We start from the raw sequence: 25,469 nt of genomic DNA on the forward strand, positions 1-25,469 counted from the left end.
AATACAACTGAAAGCACAAGCTACAGTAAAAGCTGTATTATCCGGCACTTTACCAACTGGAAAGCTCTATAAACTGGCATTTCTGATCTTCATTGGAAGTCCGGTTTATAGTCCGGTTAGTGTGGGGCCGGCAGGCTCCCTACCTGGCTCTGCGTGACTCACCGCAAGTGGCGACATGCCCCTTCTGCTCATAGGCGAAGGAATAGCCAGAAGGGGTTTGGAGTGTGGGAGGGGGTCTGGGAGGGAGTTTGGGTGCAGGAGGGGGCTCAGAGCTGGGGTGCAGGAGGGGGTGCAGGGCGTGGGCAGTACTGGATCCGGGCAGCGCTCACCTTGGACAGCTCCCTGCAAGCGATGACCTGTCCCTGCTGCTCCTAGGTGGAGCCAGCGCTCAGAGTGCACTGGGGGCAGTGCACAGAGCTGCCTAGCCACACCTCCGCCTAGGAGCAGCAGCGACATGTTACAGCTTGCAAGGAGCTGCTCGAGATGAGTGTTGCCCAGATCCAGCACCCCGCGGCCCCTCCTGTGCCCCAAGCCCCCTCCTGCACCCAAACTCCCTCCCAGAGCCTGCACCCCCTCCACCGCCCCAACCCCCAGCCCTAAGCCCCCTCCCGCACCCGAACTCCCTCCCTCTTAGTTAACTGGAATTTTTTTTTTTTTTTTTAAACTTACAGGCACCCCCATTCTCCCAACATGCCGGATAACAAAGCTTTTATTGTATATGGTAAGTCAAACTGATCAGCACTGTACGCTTTACTTTCACAAAGGAAAAGCGATTTCTCCACATTGTGAGAGGTGTTTTGTTAAGCAAGACTACTTTATCAAAGTTGCACTGGTTTAATTAAGTTTATTTCAAATCAGTTTAGTTAAACCAATGTAAACCTCCAACACAGACACAGGATAAAACTGTTTTAAGTATGTTTCAAGTGTGTCAACTTTGGAGGTTTACACCAATTTGACTAGACTGATTTTTAAATAAAACGTATTTAAACCAGTTTGTTAATGTAGATCAATTGGCTTATAAGTTTGTTAGGGTATTTTATTTTTTTTTTAAATTACATTACAGGCCTATACTAACCCATCAGCTCCTGAATCCCAGACCTTCAATTCTTACTCATGGGAGCGGATATTGTCATGTTCACACCTACTCCAATGCCCTACATCCACCCACTGCATGGGACATAACAGACAAATGGCCAAATATTCACTGCCACTTTCTGCTCATCCACAAGTTTCCTTTAGATCTCTGCTTTAACAGCACCTCTGGGAGAAACTGGCACTGCATCTAGTCCCTGAGGTACCTCCACTTACCGCGCAGAGTGAAAATCTCTTAGAGACAGGTAAATGGAATGCTATTTGCAGACATTTTTAGACACTGAGGCCTGGTCTACACTACGACTTTAATTCGGATTTATCAGCTTTAATTCGAATTAACCCTGTAACCGTCCACACAACGACGCCATTTAATTCGATGTAAAGGGCCCTTTAAATCGATTTCTGTACTCCACCCCAACGAGCGGAGTAGCGCCAAAATCGATTTTAGCAATTCGAATTAGGGTTAGTGTGGCCGCAATTCGATGGTATTGGCCTCCGGGAGCTATCCCACAGTGCATCATTGTGACCGCTCTGGACAGCAATCCGAACTCGGATGCACTGGCCAGGTAGACAGGAAAAGCCCCGCGAACATTTGAACTTCATTTCCTGTTTGCCCAGCGTGGAGAGCACAGGTGACCACAGATACCTCATCAGCACAGGTAACCATGCAGGCTGATAATCGAAAAAGAGCACCAGCATGGACCGTGAGGGAGGTACTGGATCTGATCGCTGTATGGGGAGAGGATTCAGTGCTTGCAGAACTTCGTTCTAAAAGACGAAATGCAAAAACTTTTGAAAAAATCTCCAAGGGCATGATGGAGAGAGGCCACAATAGGGACTCTGAGCAGTGCCGCGTGAAGGTCAAGGAGCTCAGACAAGCCTATCAAAAAACAAAGGAGGCAAACGGTCGCTCCGGGTCAGAGCCACGGACATGCCGCTACTACGCCGAGCTGCATGCAATTCTAGGGGGGGCTGCCACCACTACCCCACCTTTGTTCGTGGATTCTGGGTCGGGGATAGTCTCGACGCCTGAGGATTCTGCCGAGGGGGTAGAGGAGGAGGAGGAGGAGGAGGAGGATGAGCTTGCAGAGAGCACACAGCACTCCCTTCTCCCCAACAGCCAGGATCTTTTTCTCACCCTGACTGAAGTACCCTCCCAACCCTCCCAAGCCAGTACCCAAGACTCTGACCCCATGGAAGGGACCTCAGGTGAGTTTACCTTTTAAAATATAAAACTTGTTTTAAAAGCAAACGGTTTTTAATGATTACTTTGCCTGACTTTGCATTCGCGGTCAGTTCAGCTACTGGAAAAGTCTGTAGCTACTGGAAAAGTCTGTTAACGTGTATGGGGATGGAGCGGAAATCCTCCAGGGACATCTCAATGAAGCTCTCCTGGAGGTACTCCGAAAGCCTTGCCAGAAGGTTTCTGGGCAGTGCATCTTTATTCCCTCCTCCATGGTAGGACACTTGACCACGCCATGCTTGCAGCAAGTAATCTGGTATCATTGCCTGACAAAGCCTGGCAGCGTATGGTCCCGGTGTTTGCTGGCATTCAAGCAACATCCGTTCTTTATCTTGTTGTGTAATCCTCAGGAGAGTGATATCACTCCTGGTAACCTGGTTGAAATACGGGAACTTAATTAAGGGGACAGAGGTGGCCATTCCTACTGGGCTGTTTGCCTGTGGCGGAAAATAAATCCTTCCCTGCAGTTAGCCAAGCGCAGATGGGAAATTGGCCCTGAGTTTTTCGCGTTTGGCTAGCAGGGATCTTCCCTGTTACCAGCCACGCGGTGGGGGGAGGGTACCGTGATCATCCCAGAGAATTCATGGAGAGGGGGGGGGGGGGCGGGGGGGGGGGGGTAGTTTGGTGCCTGCAGGGATCTTCCTGCAGGGTTAGTTTGTTTTCTGGTGCTGCTGAATGTTAACAGAAAAACCGCAGCACTCTACTTGCCTGAAGGGGCCCAGACAAGCACCACCACACTGCCCCCCCCCCCCCAACTGGCTGAGATTGGCCAGGCTTCTGCAGCACTCTACAAGCTATGCTTGGTATGTTGGAAAGCACGGACGGCGCTGAAGCTTACCATGGCCGCATGCAAGCCGAATTCTGTTGCTGGAACGTGAACCTCTGTTGCCCAGACCTGTGATTGATCTCTAGCAGCAAAGTCACAGGCACTCAGCATTAAGAGGCAAAATGCGACCTTGCACAGAAATCACATGTGCTATGTAATGTGAACAGTGTTGGTCACCGTGAAAGAGTATAAGCATTGTTCTGCAAAATGTAGCTTTTAAAACAATTCTCTCTTTTTTCCCCTCCCTACAGCAGCTGCAAATTCCTCAAGCCTCCCTCCTCCATCCCGAAGGTTATCACAGATAAGGCGTCGTAAGAAGAAGACGCGGGAGGACATGTTTTCTGAAATTATGCAATCCAGCAGGAGTGACAGAGCTCATCTGAATGAGTGGAAGGAAACAGTTTCAAAGTATAGGAAAGAAGTCAGTGAACGTGAGGAGAGGAGGGACCAACGTGAGGAGAGGAGGGACCAACGTGAGGAGAGGAGAGACGATCGAGATGAGAGATGGCGGCAGGAAGACCAGAGGATGAAGGATGCAACGCTGGGGCTGCTCCGGCGTCTGGTGGAGGTTCAGGAACGGCTGCTGGAAAACAGACTGCCGCTTCAGCCCCTGTTCCACCCTCCCCCCTCCCCATGTTCCGTATCCTCCTCACCCAGACGTGTAAGAACACGGGGGGGGAGGCTCCGTACACCTTCCCATTCCACCCCAGTAGACAGCCCAAGCAAAAGGCTGTCATTTTTTTAACCTTTTCTTTGTGGCTTTTTCCTTCCCAGCAATCCTCCTCCCAAATACCACCCGGGTTCCCTCCCTCTTTTTCTAATCTATTAATAAAGAATAAATGATTTTTAAATGATAGTGACTTTATTTGGTTTGAAAGAAAGCTGGGGGAAGGGGCAGGGTGGGTTCCTTACAGAAAATCAGTCAATAAAGGGGGCGGGTTTTCATGAAGGAGAAAAACAGATATTTCACACGGTAGCCTGGCCAGCCATGAAACTGGTTTTCAAAGCTTCTCTGATGCACAGCGCTTCATGGTGTGATCTTCTAATCGCCCTGGTGTCTGGCTGCGCGTAATCAGCAGCCAGGCGATTTGCCTCAGCCTCCCACCCCGCCATAAAGGTCTCCCCCTTACTTTCACAGAGATTGTGGAGCACACAGCAAGCAGAAATAACAATGGGGAGATTTCTTTGGCTGAGGTCAGAGCGAGTCAATAATGAACGCCAGCGGCCTTTTAAACGGCCAAATGCACATTCTACCACCATTCTGCACTTGCTTAGCCTGTAGTTAAACAGCTCCTGACTCCTGTCCAGGCTGCCTGTGTATGGCTTCATAAGCCATGGCATTAAGGGGTAGGCTGGGTCCCCAAGAATAACTATGGGCATTTCAACATCCCCAACGGTTATTTTCTGGTCCGGAAAGTAAGTCCCTTGCTGCAGCCCTTTAAACAGAGTAGTGTTCCTGAAGACGCGAGCGTCATGAACCCTTCCCGCCCAGCCCGCGTTGATGTTGGTGAAACGTCCCTTGTGATCCACAAGTGCTTGCAGCACCATTGAAAAGTACCCCTTGCGGTTTATGTACTCGGTGGCTTGGTGCTCCGGTGCCAAGATAGGGATATGGGTTCCGTCTATTGCCCCACCACAGTTAGGGAATCCCATTGCAGCAAAACCATCCACTATAGCCTGCACATTTCCCAGAGTCACTAACTTTCGTAGCAGCACCTGAGTGATTGCTTTGGCTACTTGCATCACAGCAGCCCCCACAGTAGATTTGCCCACTCCAAATTGATTCCCGACTGACCGGTAGCTGTCTGGCGTTGCAAGCTTCCACAGGGCTATCGCCACGCGCTTCTCAACTGTGAGGGCTGCTCTCATCTTGGTATTCTGGCGTTTCAGGGCAGGGGACAGCAAGTCACAAAGTTCCATGAAAGTGCCCTTACGCATGCGAAAGTTCCGCAGCCACTGGGAATCGTCCCAGACCTGCAACACTATGCGGTCCCACCAGTCTGTGCTTGTCTCCCGGGCCCAGAATCGGCGTTCCATGGATAGAATCTGCCCCATTAACAACATGATCTCCAAAGCACCGGGGCCTGTGGTTTCACTGAATTCTGTATCCGTGTCTGTGTCCATGTCCTCATCATGCTGCCGCCGCCGCTGCCTCCTCTCCTCGTTTTTCTGGTCCTGGCTGAGCATAAACTCCACGAGAACGCGCGAGGTGTTTGCAATATTCATGAGTGCTGTCTTGACCTCAGCGGGCTCCATGCTTGCCGTGGTATGGAGTCTGCAGTGTTCACCCACCCAGGAAAAAGGGCGCGAAAATGGTTGTCTGCCGTCCGTTGCTTTCATGCAGGGAGGGAGGGAGGGAGGAAGTGAGACTGTACCCAGAACCACCTGCGACGATGTTTTTTGTCCCATCAGGCACTGGGATCTTAACCCACAATCCCAATGGGCGCGGGAGACTGCGGGAACTATGGGATAGCTATGGATTTGCTACCCACAGTGCAACGGTGCAGAAATCGACGCTAGCCCCGGTACTTGGACGCACACCACCGAATTACTGTGCTAGTGTGGCCGCACTCATTTCGACTTTATACAACCTGTTTCTCAAATCCGAATTATCTAAATTCGGATTAATCCCGTAGTGTAGACATACCCTGAGATGGAGGCTCCAGAACACCTACCCTCAGTTAGGATATTCAGTGAGCTTCATTTAACTCTCCTCTACTTCTGTGTCTTTGGATTTGAGACAGCAAGCTGCCTCCTTCCAGTGGCAGGCTAGTCTGGATATGTCTCTCCCCTCAGAGGCTGCAGGAAATACACGCTACACATCTTTTCCAGCAGCATAATATTCAGCTTCAACTGCAGGGGAAGCATGCGGTAATAGATTATTCAACTCCTAAGTGGCTAGGCAGAATAATCTCCTACATCTCCCCTTCCACGCAGCCGTGGCACTTCTTTGACACCATATATGGTAAAGATTAAAAGCAGAGGGGCAAACCAGGAAAGACAAAAGGCTAAAAGTTTGTGGGGGGGGGGTGGGGGGAGAGAAAACATTATTAAAGGAATCCTGAAAAGACTATTGTATAACATAACAAGCCTTTAAAAATTCATTAAAGGAATCTGACATACAAGGGTATCTCAAGTTTGTTTGTTTTTTGTTTGTTTTTTAAGTTTAGCAAAAAATTTTACTATTCTGGCTGAGCCTTTCAAAGCTGCCAGAGGGACTTAGATACCCAATTCCTATAGGACACAATTTTCATTAACCTTCATGTGAATTGGCTAGAAAGTTTTCAAAATCTCAGTCAGTATCTTCACAGAAACAGAAAGGAAGGAGATATAAGTTTAGTGCTAACTTTCTAAATTGGGTGGCTGACATTTGAAAAAATTTGACCCTGATGCTTAAGATGTCATAGTTACACAGATCAGCTTAATTTTATTTTTGTTAAAGTTTTTCATGAATCTGTATCAGGATAAGATCGCTTGGTATTGGTATGAAAACAGTAAAAACAGTTATGCTAAATACAAGTTTCTATGCAAAAGTAGCAATTTATTTCACCAAGGAGAATGCAGTATGGTTACTCAAAAACATATTATTTAAGCCATCATGACTGATCATCAATATGCCCATTTAATCTACAGGATAAAGTACACAACAGGCTTTAAAATTGCCACCCCTGCATACTGATCTTACATTCCCTTTCAAGGTTTATATCCCTGTATCTGGTTATCAAAAGAAAAAAAAAACCCACCCAAACACATACACGAACCTAGGGCTAAAAACGTATATAGCACTAAATAGTTTAGTTCAAAATCGTAACTCTACCACCATCTAAAAATTACTGTGTAGTTTTCTAGGGAGACTACAAGAAATTAAGACATTACTATTCTCCACCATCCCTCTGCACCAGTAAAGGTATCAGGAACTTCTGCATTAATACCCAATTTTATAACAGATACAGACAACCAGATTAATTGAAGAGGATTACTGGACCAGCCTGCAAAAGGTAGCATTCACCAATCTACCACTTCAAAAAGACAAGAAAAAGTATATGAGGATGCCCAAGTGACTGCCTTGTTCAGATCAAGAAGGGAAGCATTCCACTCTCTCATTCTAAGAGAGGGACCCTTCTCACTGAATAATTCTTGTTTAAAGGGTAGCCCTTATCTAGGACATTGGTCTCCTTAATCCAGTTGTGACCTCAACAAGAAAAAAAAACCCTCTAGAAACTATTAAGCTTTTCTTCCTAGAACTCATACACATTAAAAAAAAAAATTAAAAAATAAACAACCCAAAACAAAACACGCACACTTCACAAACAAGAAAAACCGTTTCATTTTCTAACTTTCGAAGTTCTCTTCAGATGTGTAGAATCATAGAAATGTAGGACTCAAAGAGACCTTCACAGATCACCTATTCCAGTCCCATGCACTAAGGCAGGACTAAGGATTATTTAAAACGGGGTGGGCCACCAGACAGTTTGTTTACATTTGCACGGCCGCCCGCATCTCCCAGCTCGCTGTTCCTGGCCAATGGGAGTTGCAGGAAGTGGCAGCCAGCACGTCCCCGAGCCACTTCCCACAGCTACCATTGGCTGGAAACAGCGAACCAAGGCCACTGGGAGCTGTGGGCGGCCGTGCAAAAGTAAACAAACAGTCTGGCGGCCTGCCAGCGGATTACCCTGATGGGCCGCAGGATGCCCACCACTGATCTAAAACCATCCCAGACAGGTATTTGTCTAACAAGTTCCTAAAAACCTTCTATGAGGGAGATTCCATAATCTCCCTAGGTAATTTGTTCCAGTGCTTAACTGCCTTTATTGTTAGGAATTTTTCCCTAATGTCTAACCTAAATCTCCCATGCTGCAATTTAAGCCCTTTAGTTCTTCTCCTTATTCACTTAGGATAGGACAACAATTTATCTTGCTCCTCTTTATAACAACTTGAAGACTTATGTCCCTTCTTCAGACCAAACCCAATTTTTTCCCACTCTTTTCTTGTAGATCATGTTTTCTAGACCTTTAATCATTTTTGTTGCTCTCCTATGGACTTTCTCCAATTTTATCCACATCTTTCCCGAACTGGACACAATACTCCAGTTGAGACCTTATCAGTGCTGAGTAGAGTGAAAGAATTACTTCTTTTGTCTTTCTTACAACACTCCTGCTAATACAGCCCAGAATTTTATTTTTTTTCCCAACAGTATTACATTGTTGACTCACATTTAGTTTGTGATCCACTAAAACCCCCAGATACTTTTCTGCAGTAGTCCTTCCTAGGCAGTCAGTTCCCATTTTGTATTTGTGCAATTGATTATTCCTTCCTAAATGAAGTACTTTGCATTTGTCCTTACACAATTTAATCCTATTTATTTTAGACCATTTCTCCAGTTTGTCAAGATAATTTTTAATTTTAATCCTGTCCTCCAACACTTGTAACACCTCCCTGCTTGGTATCATCTGCAAACTTTTATAAATGTACTCTCTATGCCATGGGTCGGCAACCTTTCAGAAGTGGTATGCCGAGTCTTCATTTATTCACTCTGATTTAAGGTTTCGCGTGCCGGTAATACATTTTAATGTTTTTTAGAAGGTCTCTCTCTCTCTAAGTCTATATATTATATAACTAAACTATTGTTGTATTGTAAAATAAACAAGGCTTTCAAAATGTTTAAGAAGCTTCATTTAAAATTAAATTAAAATGTTGATCTTACGCTGCCGGCCCATTCAGCCTGTTGCTGGTCTGGGGGTTCTGTTCACCTAGGCCGGCAGTGGGCTGAGCGGGCCTGCGGCCGGAACCCCGGCTGGCAAGGGGCCAGCAGCCAGAACCTCAGACCGGCAGCGGGCTGTGCAGGGCTGGCGGCCGGGACCCCACAGCCCACTGCTGCTCAGGGGTTCCATCCGCCGGCTCCTGCCAGCCAGGATGCCAGCTGCCAGACCCGCTCAGCCCGCTGCCGGTCTGGGGTCCCGGCCCTGCCCACATACAGTGGGTACCTACCTTCTCCCTGGTTCTGGCCCATTCTCTTCCTCTCTCTGCACTGAGCTGAGGGTGGAAGTGCACTGAGCACAGGGCTGGGGGTGAATGGTCTGGCCAGGAGCTAGAATGAGGGAGGGGGCTCAGGGTTGGGGCAGGAGATTTGGGTGTGGGGCACTTACCTGGGCACCTCCCATTTGGTGCGAGGGGTGCAGGTGGGAATGTGGTGTGTGTGTGTGTGTGTGTGTGTGTGTGTGTGTGTGTGTGTGTGCGCGCGCAGGAGCTCCCGTTTGGTGCTCAGGGTGGGGATGTGGGGGGTGCATAGGGTGTGGGGGTGCTGGGTATTTGGGGGGGTGCAAGAGTCAGGACAGAGGATTGGGGGCATGTGAGGGGGTGCAGGTGTCGGGGGGGGGGGCTGGGTATGTGTGGGGGTGCCAGAGTCAGGGCTGGGGTCGTGGGGGGGAGTGAAGGAGTCAAGCAGAGGGCTGGGTGTGTGTGAGGGGGGTACAGGGCTCAGGACAGGGGCCTGGGGTGTGTGCGGGGCTCAGGGCAGGGGCCTGGGGGACGTGCGAGGCTGTGGGGCTCAGGGCAGAGGGTTGGGTGTGGGGGGGGAATCGGGGCTCAGGGCAGAGGGCTGGGAGTGTGTGAGGGAGGGTCAGGGCAGGGAGCTGGGTGTGGGGGGGGGCTCAGGGAAGAGGTCAGAGGGCTGGGTGTGTATGTGGGTCGGCTCAGGGCAGAGGGCTGGGGGTGCGTGGGGAGGGTCACGGCAGAGGCCTTCCCCCACTCCTGTGGCCCCCAGCTGGTTCACCCACTCGGGGGCCCGCGGCACACCGCACGAACGCAACTAGCGCCCCCCGGCAAGAGAGTCCCCTCTGGCTGTGTCTGGAGGAGCCGCTCCGGGCAGCACATGACCCCGCGGTATGCAAGCTCCTCGTCCCAGGGCTCTCTGGCCACCACCGATTCCCGCTCGCCTGCACCTGCTGTGCGCTCAGCACCGCCGGGCTCTCCACTCCTCCCAGCAAGTACCGATCTATGGCCATGGCTGGGTGCTTTCTCCCGGAGACGCTCAGCAGCCGGCGCTTACTGCCGCCGGGAGTCGGGACTGGGTCCGGCAGAGAACTCGCTCCCCCGGCACGCCGCCAATCCACCATGGCCAGCTATACCAAGGCAGCCCAGGTGAGCGGGCTCCTTGTTGAGTGAGGGGACGCGGGAGCCCACGGGCAGGCTGCTGAGGCGGCTCCTCTCTGGGGCGGCGCAGGCTCTGCCCCTCACTGGCTGCGTGTCCTCGGGACTCGGGCAGGCAGCAGCGTGCCATTAAAAATCGGCACACGTGCCATCTTTGGCACACGTGCCATAGGTTGCCGACTCCTGCTCTATGCCATTCTCCATATGCAAAGTTTCCTTTGTGCACAAAGGAGAATGAGACAAACCTTATGATCAATTGGAAACAGAAAATCACTTTGACAGGAACAAGCTTATTCACTATTTAACCTTTGGTGGAGTGGGGGGGAGAAAACCAACATAACTATGCCGGTGTAAGTTTTAAGTGAAGACCAAGACCAAGATAAAATGGCGGCAATTAGAAAGACAGTTTTAAGGGGGAGGCACCTCTCAAGACACTCTCTTTTCTTCAGAAAGAACCATCTGTTAACAGCATTTAACATCTGGTTGTGTCCCACTGAGTTAAGAGCTTTGTGTACACCCAAAAGTTCTCAGCTTTAGCTTCCAAGCTGCTCTGAGGTCACCATCTCCAGATGGGAACCCATGGAGCAACATTTGTTGTTGTTTCTCAAGGCCCCCCAATAGCTGACACTTAGTCATTCAAAGCTTTATATATTTTACCCTGAAAAGTGGCAAAAATGCTAGAACATTGCATTTTAAAGATTTGGAATCTCTCCCTCCCATGCATCATTTAAGAGGGCGGTGAAGCACTGGAATGGGTTACCTAGGGAGGTGGTGAAATTTCCATTCTTCGAGGTTCTTAAGGCCCAACTTGACAAAGCCCTGGCTGGGATAATTTAGTTGGGGTTGCTCCAGTTTTGAGCAGGAGGTTGGACTAGATGACCTCCTGAGGTCTCTTCCAACCCTAATCTTCCATGATTCTATGATCTGAAGTTACCTCAGATTAACAGATCATGCAAACATCACAGGTACACCAATGTGGAAAGCATCCTTTCTGAAAACTGTTGCTACTTCACACACAACTACCTAAAAACATGCCATCAGGTTGCCAACAGATTATCAGGTCTCCCATGGTGAACTGTCGGTCAAAGCCTTGCTTTTGGGGAATACAGAGAGACTGATCAAGGAAGAAGTTAGGCAGCTCCCCAAACTAAGGATTCCTGGGCCACTCCACGACTAACAAGCTGACCTGGATTTTACAATCTTGTGAAGGACTGTGCCTGTCATAGACAGGTGGGGAAAGATGGACACTAGATCAAACTCTCTAGGATATGAGACATCTACTCCCAGTGTCATCAGGGACCAGAACCCAGAGAAGCTTTCTGCTAAAGCATTTGGAGTCTGGCATTTCTCAGCTCGCGCTACATGGTGTCAAAGTGACGAAATTCAACCTAAATGAAAGGAAGAAAAGGAGAATGTAAAAAAATTCTTCTACTGTGGGAGACGAGAGTTCCTCACCCTCAAAGAAGTGGAGCAGACCCAGTGCAGACTGGGGCTGAACAATCACAGAAAGAGGAGAGAGCAAGAAAAAGATCCAGCCCAAGGAAGAGACAAGGGGGAAAAAAGCAAGCACAGCACAGAAAAATAAACTCCATTAAAAGCTGCAGTAAGGAGCCCTACAAACAGAAACTGAGAGGCCATCTCCACAGGGACACAGAGAGAGCATGGGACAAAAGCATAAAGGGGGAAGGAACAAGGAGGATGGAGCTGATAATTATCCTAATACCTCCAATGATGGAGCCAGGATTCCACTCATACCATTCCTATCCTGCAGTTACCAGAATGCATCAGGACATGTTGTAAGAGGAACTCACTAAAAGTGAAGGATTTCCAGGGAAGTCATTCTTGAGCTCTTCTGTAAAGCATTCTAAGCTCTCCTGTAAAGCAATCCGCCGAATTGCTGCCGAACAGCTGGACATGCCGCCCCTCTCCAAAGTGGCCGCCCCACGCACCTGCTAGGTAAGCTGGTGCCTGGAGCCGGCCCTGGAGGAAAGTCTGAGGCAGGAATGAGGAAGGGAGGTAGCACTCTCACCCAGCTAGCCTCCCACCCACTCAGCACTGCTGTTCTTAGATGCAGGAGGCCAGTATTACATTTTTTTTAAAAGCTGCTGCCAGCATCCCAGGAAATTGGCTGTGACCAAATTTTTGTAAAAACTGGGCCAGTTACAACCAAAACAGACTGTTGCCAGTATGCAGTCATTGCTAAATGATCCATAGGAAGCAGGGTCTCATGGTCAAAACATGCAGTCTGTAGTCAGGAGATCCAAGTTTTACTCCCGAGTGCTCCAAATTTCATGTACGATCTTGGGCAAATGCTGTAACCAAAGTAACTGAACAGAAGGGGATTATGAAAAGTGAAATCTTAAATTTCTGGACTGCTTTCCAATACACTTGGAGGCAATCATTTATCAAAGATGTTTCTATCACATATTGTAAATTTTTTAAATATGCTTTTTAAAACATTTTATCTGTTAAAATTGTATTTGTTACTGTCAAAATATTGATAACCAAATAAATGCTAAAAAGAAAGGTTCACATTTTGGCTGAAATAAATATTTTCCTCTGTTGAAGAGTTACTTGCAGCAGGCAAATGACAAAATGGAATTTTGCACATGTAACTTCACACCAAGTTTTAATTCCAGTTATTTTCTAAATTATGTGGGATGGAGAGTGATGGTGGGTTGTTTAAAAATGCCATATTGTAGGGTCGGGGGGCCAATCTTTTCAGCCTCGGGACCAAACTCTCTAATTCACAAAGGCCACAATCAATACTTTGAGACAGATTCTTAGGCACGTCAAAGGAAGGAAAAACCATCCACATCCTGTTGAGAATTCCCCCAGCATACTCATCTTCTACCCATCCTACCCCACAGCCTCTTGTGCAAGGGACATGTCAGGATGAGAAGGGAAAATAGATGGATTTTGCTGTACTCCAGCTATCCTCAAATGGCATAAGGTCCCTAGGCGACTATTACCAGTGGATACAAGCTTAGAGCACCACACGAACTATACTAACCTGGCTGCAGCAGGGAGCCCATTGCTTTACACATTTGTTTGCTGGACAGCAGTCACATATTGGAGATCAGGAAATCGAGTTCTATCCCTGGCTCTAATAAAAGAGTATACTGGACAGAGAAAGGATAAACAAAGCACATTCTATCTGAAAAGAATATGGGTGAGTAGCTACGATTTAAGCCTATCATGGCTTAAATCTTGGAATCTATTCCAGACATTGCTTGCAATGACCTTGCGCCACCTTTAATTGGAACATTTCTTTTCAGTTATGGAGAAAGTGAAAACCACAACACTGACAAATACCATTCATTTATAACCAATATTGTATTAATCACCATAAGGAAAGAAAAGCACAGATCATAGAGCATTTTAGATTTCTTGCAAAAGGTGTCTGAAACAAGGTGAGACAATCCAGTAAAAAGCTTTAAAGGGATCATTTATGAACACTTACTGTTTTTTCTGAATCTAACCCAACTTCTATCAAACTATCAACAAAAATCCTAAAAGCATTCAAAGTATACCTTTTATATTTAGGTTTCTTAAAAAAAAAAAAAAGGTTTAAAGCTCCTGTTTAAGTGAAAACTTCTTATTCAACCTTAACTATGGAATAGACATAAGCAACTCCATAATAAGGCATGAAATGTAGAAAAATGAGATCGCCCACTGCAATATTAACTTAGGCAGCATACATAAACTTCCTATTAAATGCTCAATATATTTTCACTGGTCATTGTATATTTTGTGATATCCATTAACATAATGGTGAACATTGGTATAGTATGACCAAGCTCACTTCACTGTAGAAAGCGTGAGTGAAATTCTCCCTTTCCTATTTGTTTTGTTTTTTGCTTTAAAAAAAATAAATTTAAGTGTGGAGAAGATGCTGCAAGGTAAAAAAATATTAATTGTAGTTAATAATGTATTCCTGACAGAATTCATATGGCCCACATATTTTTGTGCCCCCCGCACAGAAAAAGGCAAAAGAAATCTGCAGGGGGACCATGCGTCTCTTCCCCAGCAGCACGTCTGTTCCCGAATGCCTGGAGCAGCTTCAGAGATGCGAATCACTGCAGGGAGAGGGGGGCTTGGCGTGCAAGCCTGTGGGGGAGACGTTGATCACCATCGGGGCGCAGGCCAACAAGCCTCTTGATACTGGCTCAAGGGGCGTGGAGGAGGGTAGGTCTTTTTGTTATATAGAAGCGGCAGAAGTGTAGCAGACTGTCTGCCTAATAAAATGTAACTTCTTGTGAATTGAAAAAACACTTAATTAAATATTAGTATGTTACTGAAAAAAAATTTAATTAAAGCAAATAGCTTTTATAAAAAAAACAACAACACATTTTGTTAATGTTGCTGGTTAATTGATCTCATTCTCTGAGGCAGAAATGTAGCAACCTGTCTGAATAGTAACATTGTTAATTATTCTATTGTTAGTTAAGTATTCCCATTCTCAGTCAATTCCCCCAGGAGCATAAAACCCTGTAGAAGTTTTAAGGCCCCTATACTGCCAGAGTGATGTAAAGCCTTATGACAATAAGAAAATCAGCTAGGAAGATCTATGCGCTTTCTCACTTTTTTCCTGTGCCAAAGTGGCACAACTTGGGTAGATTTTTACTTACCCATTTAAAAAAAGGCTTTTGAGGGCAAATAAAACTTTTAACAAGCAGTCAATAAAATGTCAGGACAATCAGAAACAAGTACTTCCCAAAGTACCCAGCTAGGTCCAGGACAATGATCAGCAAAACTTTATGACTTTCATGTGTGAAAGTCTGAGCAATTTAAAATGACATTCTACTTTTTTTTCCTGTTTGGTGTTCTGTAATGTAATTTAAATGAAAATCCAGGATAACTTGAATGCATGGTATTAGTTACAAAGTATTTGTAAGTTAACTTTCATGTGTTTAGGAAAAGCTGAATAGTTAGTGACTTTTTTCTGTATTTTAGTTTAAATAACTTACCAAAACAATTGAAACTGGTGTGATTATATTGCATTATTTTGACAAATAAAATTTGCATAATTTTGCATAATTTTTAGGCACAGGATCCCCCCAGGAGCAATAATGTTAATACTGTATTTAATTCCAATTAAGCTTAGATATTCAAACTTCATTTAGGAAACTGACTTGGACAGGATGAGTTCTCACCGTTGCTACTGCTACTAAATGGATGGATTAAACAGCATTTCTTAAATGCGGCCACCAGGGGCTTTTCTTGCAGCCACAGCCTCCTCTGCTGTGGGGGAGAATGGAAGTAGCAGCCCCTCCCCCTCTCTGTTGCTCCAGGGTGCACCGCCTTGGTGTTGGGTTGCTAGGGCCGCCAGCAGGAGTTGGGCTCTGCCCCCCTCTGGAGACGCCTGGGACTTAACACTGGAGGACTACATTCCTCGGAAGACTACAGTAAGAATGTGCGAAGTTTGATGTTTTAATATGATGCTTAAATTGCAGACACAAAAACAATACTCACAATCACTTGCCCATGCTCAGATAACTGGGCAACACTGAATTATAACAAGCGTTCCAAAGAAAGTTACTGTTGAACTCAGAATAAACATGAAAAATTTGAGCAGAAGGTAAGCTTTCCTTAAACAATAAAATAAATAAAATAAAGAGTCTGGGAAAAGTGCCTCTACAGGCATAACTATAGGACCACTATTCAACCACCAGCTGTACTCACAGGGCTAGTGTGCTAAGAAAAAGAAAAAAAATTAACATGGGAAGTTTTTTCCCCCAAGACTCTCACTGTTTAATCACTGATGTGTGGATATTTGGCTACATGAAGAGACATTTTCCATTATCTAGCTATTTAAGCAATACATGCTTTATCATTTAAAAAGCTGACCTGTTAGGACAGTTTGTTTCATCAACAGCTACTGAGATCTTTACTTCATATAATTCAGATTTTACTTTCAAAAAAGCTTTAGCTAAATGTACAGTAAATGGATAAGCAATTGAAAAAATGGGAAATTGGCAGTTTTGACCAGTGTCATTTAAGGGCCGATCCAAGTATCACTGTAATCATTGGGACTCTTTCACCTGACTTGAACGGACTTTTGATTAGACCATAAATGCATTATTTCCATTTTCATGACAACTATCTAAGTTTTCATACTTTGCTCATCACCCTTGAAAATGAGAGCATACATATATTTACCGGTTGTCTTAGTCATAGTGGTTTTTTTTTAAATGCACATAAAATTGCTGACTTTTTATACTTTATTAGTAAGCACATTCTAAAAGAAACTGATGTGAAAACAGTTTGTTTATATAGGTAAGAAGTCTTTCAAGACAACATGAAATAACCAACATTAACTAATGGATAGGATTCTAAAAATCTACTGATAAGCCCTCTCTAAGTATAAGAATTTATTAATGGAAAACACAAAGAGTTGAAACATCATTCCCATAAGATGCGACTCAATGAGAAGCCTGACCAAAAAAGACAGGTTTTATTCCAGGTACTTTAAAACACACTATGGTTCTTTTGGATGAAAAGGGGAAATGAATTTCTAACTCAAGGACTATCCACTAAGAATGTCCTAGTTCCAGCTTTCAGCCACTCAAAGCTACAGACCAGGGGTCGGCAACCTTTGGCATGCAGCCCATCACAGTAATCCGTTGGCGGGCCGCCCGCAAGACATTTTGTTTACATTGACCGTCTGCAGGCACAGCCCCCCGCAGCTCCCAGCATATCCCTGAGGCCTGCGCTGCTTCCCACAGCTCCCGTTGGCTGGGAATGGTGAACCTCGGCCACTGGGAGCTGCGGGGGGGCCGTGCCCACAGACGGTCAACATAAACAAAATGTCTCACGGCCCACCAGCAGATTACTATGATGGGCCGCGTGCCAAAGGTTGCTGACCCCTGCTACAGACTATGAGTAAACCAACTCAGCAGTCATGGAAGTACATACAAAGGCAGTTTCCGAAGCAAAGACCAAACCATTTATGACTTTATAGGTCAATCAACACCTGAGTTTCTTCCAGAAGCAAGCCTGAAATTAATAGACTTCAGCAAACAGGTGGAATAGGCTCCCTATGACTGGCACCTCTGAGGAAGTTTGGAGATGCACATTGCACTAGGCTTTTGAGCTGTTATCAAGAGTAGTCCCACGTAGCGTTCAGTGCCCATATCCAATCTGGAGGCAATTAAGACATGGGAAACTGTGGAGTGGTCCACACTTTAGGGAAAAGATCGTAAGCGCCCAAACAGATCATTTAGGGTGAGAAGCTTCTTCACCACCACGATCTGAAAATCCAGGGCAATCCCAAATTGTGAACTGTCTGACAACACACAGAAGAGAAAACACCCCTAGCAACCTTTTCCAGATGCTTTCCTCCACAAACCAGAATCACTCCCATTTTGTCTGGACAGAACTTCTGTCAGGATGTTACAAAGGATGAATATAGGCAAACAACACAGGAATGCAGGGGCAAGATTAGAAAGGCAAAGGCACAAAATGAGCTCAAACTAGCTACGGGAATAAAGGGAAACAAGAAGACTTTTTATCAATACATTAGAAGCAAGAGGAAGACTAAAGACAGGGTAGGCCCACTGCTTAGTGAAGAGGGAGAAACAGTAACAGGAAACTTGGAAATGGCAGAGATGCTTAACGACTTCTTTGTTTCAGTCTTCACCGAGTAATCTGAAGGAATACCTAACATAGTGAATACTAATGGGAAGGGGGTAGGTTTAGCAGATAAAATAAAAAAAGAACAAGTTAAAAATCACTTAGAAAAGTTAGATGCCTGCAAGTCACCCGGGCCTGATGAAATGCATCCTAGAATACTCAAGGAGCTAATAGAGGAGGTATCTGAGCCTCTAGCTATTATCTTTGGAAAGTCATGGGAGACGGGAGAGATTCCAGAAGACTGGAAAAGGGCAAATATAGTGCCCATCTATAAAAAGGGAAATAAAAACAACCCAGGAAACTACAGACCGGTTAGTTTAACTTCTGTGCCAGGGAAGATAATGGATCAAGTAATTAAGGAAATCATCTGCAAACACTTGGAAGGTGGTAAGGTGATAGGGAACAGCCAGCATGGATTTGTGAAGAACAAATCATGTCAAACCAATCTGATAGCTTTCTTTGGTAGGATAACGAGCCTTGTGGATAAGGGTGAAGCTGTGGATGTGGTATACCTAGACTTTAGTAAGGCATTTGATACAGTCTCACATGATATTCTTATCGATAAACTAGGCAAATACAATTTAGATGGGGCTACTATAAGGTGGGTGCATAACTGGCTGGATAACCGTACTCAGAGAGTTGTTATTAATGGTTCCCAATCCTGCTGGAAAGGCGTAACGAGTGGGGTACCGCAGGGGTCTGTTTTGGGACCGGCTCTCTTCAATATCTTCATCAACGACTTAGATATTGGCACAGAAAGTACGCTTATTAAGTTTGCGGATGATACCAAACTGGGAGGGATTGCAACTGCTTTGGAGGACAGGGTCATAATTCAAAATGATCTGGACAAATTGGAGAAATGGTCTGAGTTAAACAGGATGAAGTTTAACAAAGACAAATGCAAAGTGCTCCACTTAGGAAGGAACAATCAGTTTCACACATACAGAATGGGAAGAGACTGTCTAGGAAGGAGTATGGCAGAAAGGGATCTAGGGGTTATAGTGGACCACAAGCTAAATGTGGGTCAACAGTGTGATGCTGTTGCAAAAAAAGCAAACATGATCCTGGGATGTATTAACAGGTGTGTTGTGAGCAAGACACGAGAAGTCATTCTTCCACTCTACTCTGCTCTGGTTAGGCCTCAGCTGGAGTATTGTGTCCAGTTCTGGGCGCCGCATTTTAAAAAAGATGTGGAGAAATTGGAAAGGGTCCAGAGAAGAGCAACAAGAATGATTAAAGGTCTTGAGAACATGACCTATGAAGGAAGGCTGAAAGAATTGGGTTTGTTTAGTTTGGAAAAGAGAAGACTGAGAGGGGACATGATAGCAGTTTTCAGGTATCTAAAAGGGTGTCATAAGGAGGAGGGAGAAAACTTGTTCACCTTAGCCTCTAAGGATAGAACCAGAAGCAATGGGTTTAAACTGCAGCAAGGGAGGTCTAGGTTGGACATTAGGAAAAAGTTCCTAACTGTCAGGGTGGTTAAACACTGGAATAAATTACCTAGGGAGGTTGTGGAATCTCCATCTCTGGAGATATTTAAGAGTAGGTTAGATAAATGTCTATCAGGGATGGTCTAGACAGTATTTGGTCCTGCCATGCGGGCAGGGGACTGGACTCGATGACCTCTCAAGGTCCCTTCCAGTCCTAGAATCTATGAATCTATGTTCTAGAACTTATCTCAACTAGACTCTGGCTAGTGGGAGAATATGACTTTTGAGTCAGATCCAGAGCCACACATCACCTATATACTGAATGCTACACAACCTAGATTGTCCAACTATACCCCCTTGCTACCACATGTACATGTTATAAAGGGGTGATAGAATAGAATTCGCAAAACAGAGCCCTTGGGACAGATGAGTCATTACTTAATGTTACAATGTGGGATCATCCCATGGGGAACAGACACTGAAATGTGATCCTGCCTATGCTAAACATGGTCAGCAAGCAAGTCAACAAAGCCTCATGGTCAATGGTATCAAAGAACACCGATTAAGTGTAAAAGAATAAACAAAAACAATGGACCTCACTTGCATAGTCTCCATACAATATTTAGTTAAAAGCTGATTTCCTTCACCTATCAGCTTGAAGACTTCAAATGAGGCCAAAGTTTCCTCCCAACAATCTTCTCAATAAACCTATCCAGAAAGAGAAATGTTAGAGATGGGGCGTTGGTTGGCAAGAACACTAGTGTCAAGGGATGATTTCTTGAGCAAAAGTCTAATCACTACACAAGAGAAGCTGGCACCTGGCTCTCTAGGACGGAGGTGCTAGTAATCTCAAACAACAGTGAACCCAATCCCTCACTCTAGCTAGATTTTAATCAGCCATGAAACAGAGAAGTCCAGCTTATGAATTATAGGCAAAAACTAATTTATTTTTTTTATTTTTTTTAGAAGAGTATAGGCAGTACATTTAGCATTACAGGTATCCAAACTTACCAAAACTCACAGAAGACAAATAGTCTTCTCCAGGTTCCACACTTACTTCTGTTTATAATTAGAATCTGCTCAAAATCAGCAAGATGTTGCCCACCTGAAAATAAATTCCATGGTTTGGGCCTTCACCAACAGTAAAAGTGAAAGGAGAAATGTTCATTTCCATTATCCACTTGCACGATCATCATAAAAATTAGCTTTTGCTACTTTGGGTACAACTGCCACATTTCATCTGGTGCAGGGCATGCATGAAGCACAGTGACACGTGAGGATTATATATTAAGAAGAAATTGAAGAGCCATTGTTAGAATTGTCAAGGACAAAATACAATCATGATAACCAACAGAAAGAAACATATGCCGTATATAGTCTCCCACAGAGAGCACTGAAATGCAAACAGGCCCATTAATTCTGTAGACAGCCAATTAAACGCATTCTCCACCCCAACAGTAGTAAAAGTGGCCACAAATTTCAAACTGCAAGCGAATGAAAGATTATGACAAAAGTGTAATCTTCGTCCTTACCCCTCATATGCACCCCAAGCTGAGAACCAGAAAACATGCACTTTAGAGACCAGAGTACACCCTTCCCTGTGAATGAAACCAGCCACTTGGAATACACATACAACAGACATGATGACCATGAAATCCCTCTTCTTGTCTTGCCCTAGATGTTGAAGTCACCCAAGACATCAAGCTCTGCTGACTCCAAAATCAGAAATGAGACCTCGGTCAACCTAGGCAGGAAATATGAATATTCCACCTACTCAAAATGTATTTCCATCCTGGGACTCTCACACAGTAGACCTACAAAAGTGAGCCAGTTTTTGGAGCAAGGCACCTCTTGTGCAAGGAGCAAATACTGCCTCCCCTCTCATCTCTATTTCTGCTGAACTAAACAGCCATCTAGAGAAAGCCGACTCAATAAAGCAGATGCATGGATCAGACAAATGAAATTGGGATCCTTTTTGATAACAGTTATGGATGATAATAGCCTTATTAACTATCAACTTTGCAATCAGTAATATGAATCAAAGCACTTGATGGATAATAAATGCTAAACCTTAAGGTCTACGCCTGGAAAAATGTGTCTTCCATCCTAGTCTCCCCATTAGGGATATAAAAGGTTAAACGGTAAGCATTAGGCTTACCATTAACCGACCTTAACCATCCAGAGGGACCCCAGCCCCAGCAGCCATGCCAGGCCGAAGCGGCCCCAGTCGGGCCATGCTAGCTGGCCGGAGCAACCCCAGCCCCAGCAGCACCACGCTACAGGAAGAAGTAAGATTTAGTAACAACTGGTTCCTATACGGCAAGTTTAAAATACTTATTCTCAGACTGCACACTTAATGTTTGTTAGTTTGCTCTAATAAAACAAAATTTAAAAGTCTCCTTTTAAAAAATTTTGTAAAAAATGCTACATTTAAAAACTATGGAAAGCAATGTTTCAGAGGTTATTTAACTTATAGTTTTCTCTGTTATTCATAGGAGACTAATTTCACTGATCAGTAAAGAACTAAAACAAAGATGTCTGAGCATATATGCAAGTAACAAACTCACCAGACATATTTACACCATTACACACACCACTCGAACTACCAATGGAGATTTTTTTAGCTAAAAACTAGCCAAAGTATAACAATTATGAGAAAAGTGTAACAATGTCAAAAGATTAAGTAATGACAATATCAAACAGATAATAAACATTACTTTTTCTTGATCACTTTTACTCTACAATACCTATTCCAAAACAAAATATTTTTCCTATTTACATGTATATCTTATTCTTTGTCCTTACTCTGGATGTGTAGTTTACATACATCATATGTTACTGAATTATTTTTCCTACATCAAATACATTTGGCTTTGGTTCTTATAAAAAAAAGTAAAATAAAAGGCAATCACATAACAAAATTTAGCAATGTTACAGAAATGTATTTGCTTGTCTCTGTATGTATAGATAGATAGATAGATTTCTCTCTTTTAAATCGATAAAAAAGGAAATTTAAGCAACTATGAAAAATAAAAGCTTTTGTAAGCCAGAACCAAAATAAGTAAAGTTTGGGATTACACACACACACACAAAACAAAAATAAAACCATGCGTACACACAAAATGAGGGAGATTGGGAACCCTGTGTGTTGGCATACAAAACCCAACTATTCTCAAATCATGGAAAAGGTCTTTGGGGCTTTTATATGAGGTATATGTCTTGATATTAACAATGGACAAACTTGCCTTTGAGTTTTCGACAAGTGTGTGACAGCATTTTTACTAACTTAGGCATCAAAACCTGCATCCCACAATTCACAACACAGAATTTGGGCCCAAAGCAGTACTGCAGAACCGAGTGTATGACTTCCACTAATTTTATTTAAGCTACTTTTTCAAAATTTCCCTTTAGGGGAATAAGAAACACAGATCCCTGTATAAACATATCACCTTTTCTTAGCCAGATGTGATTTTTAAGGAACATGAAAAACCGACATTAAATTTCTTTCTACCTCTAGTACTTCTCTCTGATTTCTTGCCATCTTGGAGCTGATCTATACACAAACTGAAACTGATTCAGTTATTTTGGTGCAAGTTTGCATGTGAACACTCTTATTTCACAATAAAAGTGACTGAACTGACTTTAGCCACTTTTATTCCAAAAAAAGAGTGTTCACACAAACACACCAAAATAAAATCAATTTTCACACACACCTTTTGTTATGCCAATGTAAATGTATATGTAGATGAGGCCTAAGTAAGGCCTGCTCTACCAATTTTCTATTTTGTAAAATACATGTAGAATCAAAAATCAAACTTGCAAGTTTACAATATAGGATCCTCAGTTCCATTAAGAACTTGGTTCTGGACATAACCCCTGGGCTTCAACTGGATTACGCCCAGTAGCATATGCAGGACTAGGACACAAAGAATACAGATATAGATATATAGATAAAGTGAACAGCTGCTTTTTGCAAACAAGGGGAAAAAACACGTATCTTCTGTGCCATTTCTCATGCTAACAGTTTTAAGCTATGTACTGAGCAAGAATTTTTAAGATATGGTCTAACCTTGTTTTCTTCCACAAATTATAGCCATTATTTCTATTAGTGAACAATGGTACTAGTGAACAATGGTACTACACAGGAAACGTGGGAATATTTAAGCATAGAACAAAAAGTCCATCTAGTCCAGTATCCTGTCTCTGAAAGGAGTCTGTCCCACATGTTTCAGAGGAAGATGAAAGGACTCAACTACACCATAGCCTTAACCACATCACAGCTATATGACACAGGAACAGGCTTATTTGATTTGATTTGCATGTGCTTATGATGATGTCCTTTTCACATTGCAAACAAAAGAACCCACTGGTTACCAGCTTCTGTGATCTAACAGTTTATACTGTGGAGATATCATGATGATACTACACTGCAAATATGAAATATCAGAATACAAATGCCCATGACTGGATTGTGTCAAGTCACACAGCGAAGCATTGGCAAACCCCTTGTAGTTCAAACCCCTATAATGAACCTATCCAAATGTACCATGGGCAAAAGATTTTTTTTTTATTCCACCTAGTGATACATTCATTTCCTGTAACAGGAGGTATAACCTTTAGTTATTACTCAAGTTTGTTTAAATGTTGTTGCTATTGTGGTTTAAAGCATCAATATATAAAAGGTCTGATCTCTATATAAACAACACCATTTATCTCAAGCAATAAGGAGTTGTACAGATAAACAGTACAATGCATTAAAAACTTTATTTTTTTATTTGCATCCCTAAAAGTCCCCTTGCTTCTATATTAAGGCATGAGACAAATAAATACCATTTGTTATTTTATACATCATCACATTTGCTGCTCTTCTTTCTAAACTACATCCCAGTATTATATATTTCTTTTCAGATGAAAGCCTTTTACTAATAATTTTACATTGCTCACGTCTCTATTACTTTTATTCAGATGGTGACCAAAACTGAAGGTAGTAATAAAAATGAAAATACACCACTGATTTATATAATGCCATTTCTCTAATCCCTTAATATTTTGTAATATTTTATTTACTTTATTGACTCCTCTGTACTTATGGTCCAGTCCAACTCCCTTGAAAGCCATTGGAAAAGCTCCTGTTAATTTCCATGAACATTGGTTCAGGCTCGTACACCTCTAGGAAAAAAACAAGCATGGCAGAGATGCTCTAAATGTTAGTATAAAACTGACAAAACATCTAACAATTTATAATCAGATTGGGGTCAAGTCAAACTTGGAAAGTGGAAGAGGGGGAAAAAATCACTTCGGTTCAACAAACAGTGAAACTTGATGTTGTTATAGTTCCTTTATCATAAGTAGGTGGTAAACAACATTAAATAAGTAGTCCACAAATTTCAGGGTACACAGACCTCCTCAAATATGTAATGTGATTAATTAATTTACAGCCTGGCATGTAACTGAAAAAGTTTCTGCTCATATCATTAACAAATTAGTACAGTTTGAGATGATTAGCAGAACCTTAAGGTTGAATAGTCATAGCCATTTACCTATAACTATGTAATTTTTCTCTTTTACAAAATTATTCTGTTTTTAAAAACATCAACCCAGGAGAATTAAAAAAACAAAACAAAAAAACAACTTACATTATACATAACATAGGAGATGAAAGCCTTTAGTGCATGTCACACAAAAGGAGGAAATAAAAATGTTTTAAATATCAGTTTATCAGAGAAGTCATTTTAATTATATAATTACTGAAGATTTGTAAAGGTTTACACAAACTCCATAATTGGGCATAAGACATCACATCCTCTAGTTATATACACAACGATCTGGTCTGAGTAACATTCCTTGCTCTGACCAATGTGTGTGGTGGTGGGGAGATAGAGAAGGAGGAAGGAAAAGAAGAGAAGGGAGAAATGGAGAATTTAAAATACTTCATTTTAAATTCTTTACTTCATTTTTATACAGTTTAGTGTTTTTATGCAATCAAAACATAATGCATCTCCATCGTGAATATATCTTGCTTCTAATGTAACATCCCAGATACTCTGGAACAAAAGACATTCAGCTAACAATGAAACCTTTTTTTTTTTTTTTT

General features: G+C 43.5%; 1 protein-coding gene across 4 annotated transcripts in view; it reads right to left on the bottom strand.

The window, feature by feature from the left end:
* The window catches only part of FBXO11 (F-box protein 11), a 181,418-nt gene that overhangs the window by 154,243 nt on the left and 1,706 nt on the right, over positions 1 to 25,469 (bottom strand). The gene's annotated exons all lie outside the window — the stretch shown is intronic.

Source organism: Trachemys scripta, chromosome 3, assembly GCF_013100865.1.
Source record: "Trachemys scripta elegans isolate TJP31775 chromosome 3, CAS_Tse_1.0, whole genome shotgun sequence".
In the NCBI taxonomy this organism is placed as follows: domain Eukaryota; kingdom Metazoa; phylum Chordata; order Testudines; family Emydidae; genus Trachemys; species Trachemys scripta.